The sequence below is a fragment of the Prunus avium genome, chromosome 6 (genome assembly GCF_965620075.1).
Source record: "Prunus avium chromosome 6, drPruAviu1.hap1.1, whole genome shotgun sequence".
NCBI lineage: Eukaryota > Viridiplantae > Streptophyta > Magnoliopsida > Rosales > Rosaceae > Prunus > Prunus avium.
The window spans coordinates 32,152,275-32,162,526 of NC_142289.1; the positions used below are offsets into that span (position 1 = coordinate 32,152,275).

The 10,252-nt window shown below is 36.9% G+C and overlaps 1 pseudogene across 1 annotated transcript; it reads left to right on the plus strand.

Moving 5' to 3' along the window:
• The first annotated feature begins 6,169 nt into the window (after window positions 1-6,169).
• LOC110770840 (pentatricopeptide repeat-containing protein At1g09220, mitochondrial pseudogene) lies at window positions 6,170-9,397 on the plus strand (annotated as a pseudogene). Its single transcript, XR_015836491.1, has 4 exons — window positions 6,170-6,173; window positions 6,330-8,049; window positions 8,149-8,440; window positions 8,547-9,397. The product of XR_015836491.1 is annotated as a pentatricopeptide repeat-containing protein At1g09220, mitochondrial pseudogene (transcript).
• Window positions 9,398-10,252: the final 855 nt, after the last annotated feature.

The window sequence follows — 10,252 nt, forward strand, 5'->3', positions numbered from 1 at the left end:
TATTATTGCTTCAACATCTTTCCCAAAGAGTCATTTTGATGTTTTAATGTTTATTGATAAAACATTGTGTTGATTGAACATACATTGAAAGTTTATAGTGTGGTTATGGAACATTGTCACGTGGTATGACCAATCTATAAGCTATAATGAAGTGGGCGATGGAAGTTTTGCTTTCTGATATGCCTGACTCAGTTGAATCTTAGACCAACAAATTAACAATCAAAATGAATTTTATGTAAACACTTCATTTCCAAGAGAGTACATGTAATGTTTACAATAATTTGGATGAGTTATCCACAATCAAGGAATATTTTATATGAGATGACACACATTCTTTATTGTTATGGAAACAAAAAACAAACAAATAAATAAAATAGAAACATCGGTAACCAAGTTTTATGCAGCTAGTTGTTTAGATGCTTGTAAGCTTGGCAAAATATCATGCCATGAAAGTCTAAGCTTGGCACAGTAGAAACCGAGAGAACTTGCAAGTTCCACCAGAGACATATATGAGCTGAAAATGCAGGCATTTTGCACCTGCAAAAACAAAGAGTAAACAGCAACTGTAAGGATAGGAACAAAATGAAAATAATAACTCTTTTGAAGTGTAAAAAGTTTGCTGTGCTCTTAGTATTTTGCTAAGACAAAGAAAGTTGAACCCCATTTTCATCAAAACTAAAACTTCTGGTTGCCATTGCTTGCTACAGTAGTGGTCTTCGTTGTGCATATGCAAGGTTTCCTATGCAACAGAGATGACGCTGGCGTCCCAGCCCCCCCAACAGGGTCAAATATGAAACCTGGTAAACCTGTTTACGTCCTGTGTTATTGTTGCGAAGAAAATTAGCGTTTTACAAGAATAGATTATTGCTTCAACATCTTAACGCAAACAGTATCATTTTGATGGATAATGTTTACTGATAAAACACTGTGTCGATTGAACATACATTGAAAGTTTATAAGCGTGGTAATGGAACACTGTCACATGGTATGACCAATCTATGTGCTATAATTAAGTGGGCAATGGAAGTTTTACTTTAGGGTACAGTATTATAACCGATTTACATGTTAAATATGGATGAATCTCGGCTAAGCATACATAGAAGCAAAAACAAAACATTACCTGGATCTAGCTTTCTGGTATGCCTGACTCAGTTGAATCTTAGACCAACAAATTAACAATCAAAATGAATTTTAGGTAAAAACACTTCATTTCCAAGAGAGTACATGTAATGTTTACAATAATTTGGATGAGTTATCCACTATCAAGGAATATTTTATATGAGATGACACACATTCTTTATTGTTATGGAAAAAAAAAACAAATAAATAAAATAGAAACATCGGTAACCAAGTTTTATGCAGCTAGTTGTTTGGATGCTTGTAAGCTTGGAAGTGTGTGCTCATTCTTATGCTTTTCTTGGGGGAAAATATCATGCCATGAAAGTCTTAAGCTTGGCACTGTAGAAACCGAGAGAACTTGCACCAGAGACATATATGAGCTGAAAATGCAGGCATTTTGCACCTGCAAAACAAAGAGTAAACAGGAAACTGTAAGGATGAGAACAAAATGAAAATAAAAACTCCTTTGAAGTGTAAAAAGTTTGCTGTGCTCCTAGTATTTTGCTAAGACAAAGAAAGTTGAACCCCATTTTCATCAAAACTAAAACTTCTGGTTGCCATTGCTTGCCACTGTAGTGGTTTTCGTGTGCATATGCAGGTTTCCTATGCAACAGAGATGACGCTGGCTCCCAGCCCCCTCAACAGGGTCATGACCGACGACAGCGCCATCTCTCCTGCGTAGCGAACCTCTCAAATGCTTTACTCTCCTTCCATCTATGATTTGGTTTTGCTCTGGCTTTGAATAGTCTATGTCTACTTTTCCAGACTGTCTCCAGCCATATGTACCTATATATATATATTTTCATGAAGTTAAGACTCAGCCACAAGCATGTATGTCAGCCCCAATAAACCAGTACACAAAATTTACATGTTACAGATATAATTCCAATTAATTATGAGGTCATTTGTGGAGCGTCAGCCGTACCATATATGACAGGAGCTAATAGGAGACCTATGCTAGCTATTGTCTGGGGTATCTTTTCAGCTCGGCAAAACTCTAAAATGCATCATTATCCGCCGCAGCAAATGCTGACCCCCCCAATTTGTAGTCAAATCATACAGCTTAAAGTGGGAGCAACTTGAACCACAAACACAAAAAGCAAGCTAAAGCAGCAATTGATGCATAGAGTTAAAAACTCTCTCTCTCAACATAGAGTTAAAAACTCTCTCTCTCAATCACTTCACGAGAGAAATGCTAAGCTGGTCCATCAAGTGGACTGATAAAAAATTACAAGGCATCAACAGTTATGTAATTGGAAGCGTCCGGCTAACCAAATTTCTATTCATTTAAGGAGTGTCACTTGTCTGTTATAAATATGGGAGAATCTGAAAGTGATGGATGCTATGCGATGCGAGCATCGACATGTCTTCCAATGATCTGAATCATCTTTGTTGTTTAGTTAGTTGATTACCAACAAAATGATTTCCTTTTAATACATGTTGTATTATCGATTTGGCTAATGTTTCACAAGAAAAACCTTAAGAAGCGACCTAAAAAATAGGCAGCTACGAGCATTGAGTTGCACTATTGAGTGGTCACATTATGTAGAATCCAGTTCAATGGTTTAAGAAGGAAAAGGGCACAATCATGTCTCAGCCTCTCATGCACTCACTCTTCAAGTCAGGGGCGTTTCTACGTTAAGGGCGGGAGCCCAAATTTCTCCAAAAACAATATTGGCTGGGCAGTTCTCTCCTCTTGTCTACGTCTACAGCAACTTCCTTCAGTTTTCTTCCTTGTGACATCAACTTCTCCCCAGCTATGGGCCATGGCCTACACTCACGCTATTTTTTATCTCATAGGCCTACATTTTTCTTGAAAAATGCCCTCGGCTCACTTTTTCTCGACTTTTTTTTTTCCTCTCTTTCCCCTTTCTTTTTTCTTATTTTTTATTCTTCCGCTCGAGTTCACTCTTCTCTCTCTCTTCCCTTTCTTTCCTTCTCATCTCTTTTCTCTCTTATTTTTATTTTCTTCTTTTCCTCGGCAGTTATTTATTTCCTTCTTCTTCCTATTTTCTTGTTTTTCTCTGTTCTTTGCAACAATTATTCTTCTACTTCTCTCCTTTTTAGTTATCATATGCATCTTTAATTTGAAATTGAGTATCTTAGGTTTAATTAGGAATGAATTATAATTTGAAAATTTTGTTGAAATTAAATTAGGACTTTGATTTTAGGAATTCGGTTGAGATGTTTGATTTGTTTTTGGTATTGTTGAGATATTTGATTAAAAGTATTGATGATATTATGAGAATTAGTTTTTTCTTTTAAACATGATTTAGGATTTTGTAATTGTTTAACTTTTATTTATAAATAGAGATGCATTTGAAAGTAAAGCTCATTACGTCCCCGCCACTGTCTTCAAGGGTACCCTTTATTCAGTGAATGGCATATGCAGGTCTCATTCGTTCATTGAATCCTCCTCAGGATCCATCCACATTGTTATATACTTTTTTTAGGTTATATTGGGAGGAAAGACAACCCACCACCACTGTGGTGGAACCCATTGGCATATTGTTATATACTTCATTTTAGGTAAAAGGGTGACTTTGCTACCGATTGTGTACGGTTCCCTCCTTTTGGTAACTGACAGGAAGGGCAAGCCCACCACACCCAAAATAGAGAGAGAAGGGGCTAGAGATAATGTTAAGGGTTTGACCCAAAAAAGAGAAGGAGCACAGTTTGTTGAGGACTTTTCTAAACATTCGAACTCAATGATTGAAATTAAAGGTAAATATAGCACCTTTCCTCATGACTTCATGCGAAGAGGTAAACCTATATACCTGCAACTACACCTCATTTTGCAAATCCAATAACGAAGCCGGAACGAACAAGATTGAAGATCTTAAATTTTTGCAATCAAAGATCGGAATCGTATTAGACAATCATTAGACCCAAAAACTTACTTTGTTACGGAGTTAACCAACAATGTTGGTCGAGCTTAAAAAATCTCTTATACTACAATTCATTCTACTTTGTGAGCTTGTAGAATGTTGTAGCTGCTTGGCTTTTTTTGTTGTTGGTGACTTTTCATTGCAGATCACTCATCAACTTGTTTCATTTATGATGATGCAGACCCATGAGAAGCTTTGGACCTCTCAGGTTTAAATATCTCATTATACATGCAATAAATAATAGAGCATCCGTGACCACTCTTTGGCCATTCTTCTGGTGCTAGCCTCCCTTACTGGTTGGCCGCAAAAATATGTACGGCAGAAGACATTCCACTACTATAATTTGTACACACAAAACATATACATATTTACCAATGTGTATCTACACTACACCTGGCTGTATCTATCATGATCATGCTGCTACTCCTACTATGTATAATTCTTTCTCAACGAGACAGGTTTTATATCTGAAAATCCTTTCAACTTTGATAAGAAAGATATCACTAAATTAAGAGTAATGAATTTATAAAATGGAATTATTATAAACTTTCATAGGAGGAATGAGATTATTATTGCTATTTCTTTGCACTCGTATCCCTCGTATTTATAATGTTTGGAAATCAAGAAATTAGTACAAACTGAAACCCCTTTGAATCTAATTCCAGTTTAAACCAATACAACCAGCTAGGCTTCAATTTGATTCACAAATTTGTAGACATCCGCTTTAGAAGTTTTTGAGAAAGAAGCTGACAATAAGAGTACTAGTCGAAAAGGGAAGAAATTTTGAATATAAGCGATAATCAAAGGAGAAGAAATTTTAATTTTTGTACTAGCCTTTTCGGCTAACAGCCTCTGTGCCTGATCTCTGAATGCAATATATCGCTAATTTTCCAAAAAAAAAAAAAAAAAAAAAAAAAAAAGAGAACAAGAAAAAAATAATAGTTTCATTTTAGCATTTCCAAAATACGAGTCTTTCATTCTCATCCTCCAGGGACCAAGATTCATTCCGCAAACGAAACGGGGCCCTTAAGACTCCGTTTGGTTCACGGAACGGATTTGAAGGGAAATCACTTCCCATGTCATTTACCAAGGGATGAGAAATGAAGATTCCTTTTCCATATTTGGTAATCCTAGGAAAGTAATCAAGAAATACCACTTTATTTTCTTTCACATGTTTGGGTTCGTGTAGGAATGTAAAAAAAGTTTGTTTAATTTTCCAATTATACACATATAAAAACAAATAAAAAAAGAAGGCTTATTTATGGATATGCTTCATGTGCTTTCAAAATAGTCTCAGATTACCACCTGTTCTTTGAAATGTCTCAATATACCACCTATACTTTCAATAAGTGTCTCACGTTAGCTATTCTGTCAGATTTGAGAGAAGTTTAGTTAGCTGATATGACCCCCACTTCTTTCAATCTCTTAACAAGGAAGATGAAGGGTTAGTCAGGTTGAGAAAAGGGGGAATTTGGGAGAAAATGAGGGATTTGGGAGAAGAAGGTTAGGTTGAGGGAATTTTAGATACTTTTCCTTCTTCTCCCAAATTTGAAATTCCCAAATCAAATTCTCCGTTTTCTCCCAAATTCCCCATTTTCTCCCAAATATGAAATCCCCAAATCAAATTCCCTCAACCTAACATTCTTCTCCCAAATTCCCCATTTTCTCAACCTGACTAACCCTTCCTCTCAATTGTTAAGAGATTGAAAAGAAGTTGGGGCCACATCAGCTAACGGAACTTCTCTCCAAATCTGACGGAATAGCTAACGTGAGACACTTATTAAAAGTATAGGTGGTATATTGAGACATTTTAAAGAACATGTGGTAATATGAAACTATTTTGGAAGCAAATGAGGCATATCCATAAATAAGTCAAAAAAGAATGCATTTAATGCTATATTGTAATTCTAAATTGTTCATGGGGACAATATGGTCATGAAAAATATGTATTTAATGTTGGCTCATTTTCCTAAACTTTGCTATGAGGAGGAAAACAAAATCCAAGGGGGAGAAGGGCTTCACTTTCCCTCATACTTTCCTATGTGCAGGGCAACAATTTTCCATACTTGGACTTACCAAATATGGGAAAACAATTGATTTTCTATCCTTAAGCCTCCTTTCCCATGAGCCAAACGGGGCTTAAGAGGTTGCAAGCTAAACTCATGGGTCAGAAATTAGTTTTTTTTTCCTTTTGCCAATAGAAATTAGTTGACATCACCAAAACGTATGGGCCTTCCCGCCAAGTTCTCATTCTACCAGAACAGAACCCATCCTTCTGCATCATGGGTTGTGCCTGATGGTGAGGCTGAATTTGAGCTCAAGCCCTTTGTTTTTCTTCACCTTCTTCATTGTCTTCAACACCAACCCAGATCAAGCAACCAGGGCACTTGGCCTCTATCTGGCTAAAAAACCCAATTAGTCGCTCAGCCACCCAACAAATCCACTCTCACATTCTCAAGTCTGGCTTTCTCCTCCATCACTCCATTTGCACTGCCCATCTTCTCCTCTTCAACACTATGATTCGTTGCTATTCCTTTGGCCCCTTCCCTCATGAAGCTTTCACTTCCTACACATACCTACAACATTTTTCCCTTTCCTTCCACTCCTTCACCTACTCCTTCCTTCTCCACGCCTCCATTGTCTTAAACTCCACCAACACAGGTACCCAAATCCATGCCCTCACTCACAAACTCGGTTTCCATTTCCATGTCTATGTTCAAACTGCTTTGTTTATTATGTGTGCTGCTTGTGGTTCTTTACTCCTTGCTCTCCACGTGTTCTACGAAATGGCCGAGAGGAATTCTGTCACTTGGAATGTCATGATAACAGGTTTGGCGAAATGGGGTGAGCTTAAATTAGCTCGGTCTCTCTTTGAACAGATGCCAGCCCTTACTGTTGTATCCTGTACTGCTATTATTGATCCCTACTCACGAAAGAATCAGCCTCGTGAAGCTGTTGCTTTGTTTCGAAGAATGGTTGTTGAAGATCGTGTTGAGCCTACTGAGGTTGCACTTCTGGCCATATTTGCCGTTTCGGTTCTTGGGGCTCTTAAGATTTGCCAATCACTTTATGCTTACACTGAGAAGAGAGGATTTAATCCATCTGACATATGTGTTACCAATTCCCTATTGGATTCTCATGCAAAATGTGGCTGCATAGAGAGTGCATTAAGATTGTTTGAGGAGATATCTGTTGAGAGGAAGAATTTGGTGTCATGGACATCCATAATCTCTGGGTTTGGAATGCTTGGAATGGGGAAAGAAGTCGTTGAGTACTTTAATAGTATGGAGAAAGTTGGTCTCAAACCAAATCGAGTGACATTCTTGAGTATTTTCAATGCTTGTAGTCATGGAGGATTAATTGATGAGATGCTGAACTTCTTTGGAAAGATGGTTGTAAGAAATTGCACTAGATATCAAGCACACCAGAAACCTATTCATTTATTCTGAGAGGTCATGTCATAGACTAATCTTACAATTGAATGTTGAAAGAGTATGCTTAATAGATATGCTAGGGAGGGCAGGGAGATTAGAAGAAGCAGAAAATATGGCTTTGGAGATTCCTTCCAATATCGTTAATGTTGTGATCTGGAGGATGCTGTTGGGTGCTTGTAGCTTTCATGGTAAAGTGGAGATGGGTGAGAGGGTGACAAAGAAGATACTGGAGATGGAGAGAGTATATGGAGGGGACTACGTACTTATGTCCAACATCTTTCCTGGGGTTGGAAGGTTTAGTGATGCCGAGAGAATGAGAAGCTTGCTGGATCAGAGGAATGCCTTCAAACTTCCAGGGCATAGTTTGGTCTAACAGGTGTTGAAGATGGGCAACTATGGTTGAGAGAGATTATGAATGTTGCTGGTGATTGCTAGATAATCACAAGTTTGAGAAAACAAGGCCAATATATGAAAAACAAGCTATTAATGTATTTGAGCGTTTGGGAATTTATCCTCAAGTTGAGCAGTGGTGTGATAGCCTCAGACAACGGTTTTCTTCGGTTTTGCTTATTCCCCTACTTGGCAAGATTGAAACCAGTCATGTTCAGGTTTGTCTTCACCACTTCCACCTCCTAAGTCATCTTCTTTGTCTTCTTATGTTTAACAGGAGCTACGGTTGGTAAAAGAGTGTTATGTTTCAACTGCAGAACCAAAATCTGATGGCACGATGAATAGTAGTAATGCATGCTTCTGTATATAGACTGTAGTGCATTCCATCAATGCTAAATCTGTATAAAAATCTTAAATTTATAGGTAATCCAAGCACCTGCCAAGCTTGGGATGAAAATAACAATTGTAAGTGATTTACTAACTACTAGAACTACTACAGTGTCCTCAATTATAGGACTAAGGAATGCCAGCCAACATTAACTATTGATGAAGACGGACTTATGCATCAATTACGAGCTACACTCGTCCAGGTTATTGATGCTTCGTCCCGTAAGTTGCTCTACTTATGAACATATTTCATTTAAAACTTTTCTTGAATTGTTTTAGCAAAAGGTATTTGCTGATGTTTTAATGCGATGCTTCTCATCATATGCAGCCAAGCTGCTTCAAGGCAATCCAGAACAAACCCCACAGCAGAATCCATTGGTCCCCATTATTCAGGAGTGTGTGGTTGCCATCACTGAACACCAAAGGCTTCATGCATTGATGAAGGGAGAGTTGGTTTCTTGATTTTTCACTATGTACCTTATGAGGGCATCTGATGTAGTCTTAGGGTTATGAATAAGGATAGAAAGAAGACCATTTAAGAAATTAGGATTTGACTATTTAAGATAGATTGATTAACCTTAATTAACTACAAGCCTCATGCCAATAGGTTTCTTGGATCACTCCTAGAAATAGAAAGAAGACCACACTTTCCATGAGTTATCCTTCGCCTCCGTAATCTAATGTAAACTTGGTTTCTTCCTGGGGAGTTTCACAGAGCTTGCTGAAGGACCCTATTTGAAGAATTATGAATATCTTGGAATTGGAGAAGTATATGGTAAAAAGCGCAGTTGGACTCGAGCTGCCAACTGATTCTCACTTGCTCTTGTATTTGTTCTGTGATTTCCTGGAGCAGTCAAAGTGGATGCTGCATGTGGTGGATCCTGATCCTCTGCCAGAGCTCGTTCGAGCAAAAATCCCCCTATTCTTGGGTTAGGATCTTTTCTTCCTGATATAAGGACCGTTCAAAGCTTGTTTCATGATGCTTTGTGAATGTTGGATTATTCTGCCTCCTTCAGATTGACTTGGATGGGATAATTTAGAAGAAATGTTTTTGATTTCGACAATATGAATAGGATAGTTAACCTCTGAAAACACTAATTTGCAACTTCGATTACTAGTAAACGTAATATTTTTGAGTTTGGAATAATTGATCTATCCAGTCATCTGCAGTTGTTAGCATTGCAAGGCGTTGCAAACACGGTTGAGTTGAAATTAGTCCCATATTGGAAATCATTGGAGGTCTTTATAATACTTACTCTTTGAAATAGAATAGTTTGGATTGGGTTATGCAAAGTGGCCCAATTGAGTGGCTTGTGGGTTTGGCATTTGGGTCAATGGTTAATTAATATAAATATTTAAGGATTAAATACCCTTTTGGTCACTGGGTTTTTCATGAAAATTCAATAGTCACTAAGAATTTTTTTTAGCCAAATTAGTCACCATGTTTCCCAAAGTTTACAATTTATAGACATTTCATTATCTTCTTCCCAAGATTTCCCCCAATTTGTTAAACTCTAATAATACAATATATCCTAACTTGTTGAGTTAGAGGAAGAAGACTGAAGGTGCTTCCTAAAAAAAAAAAAAAAACCAAAAACAAAACTATACTTAACTGAAGATAACAAAATGTCTATAAATTGAAAACATTGGAAAACACGGTTACCAATTTGACTAAATTTGTATTGAGTGACCAAATTGAATTTTCATTTAAAATCCAATGACTAAAAAAGTATTTAACTCTATATTTAATTAATCAAAAGATAGGCCTTGGGCTCTGTAATTCAAATTAAACCCGATTAGTTAACTAATTAATTATTTATTTGAATTATTTTTAAAATTATCAGATAATATTTTTGTCTGATTGGGTTTGTCCTTATCTGATACCTGTTGGAACATGTATCAACCATTCTATTGGGCTCAGTGATTTAAATTAAACCTGATTAGTTAATTAATTAATTATTTAAAATTCAATTATCAAATAATGTTTTTGTCTGATTGGGTTTGTCCTTATCTAATACTTGAGAGATAAACTCA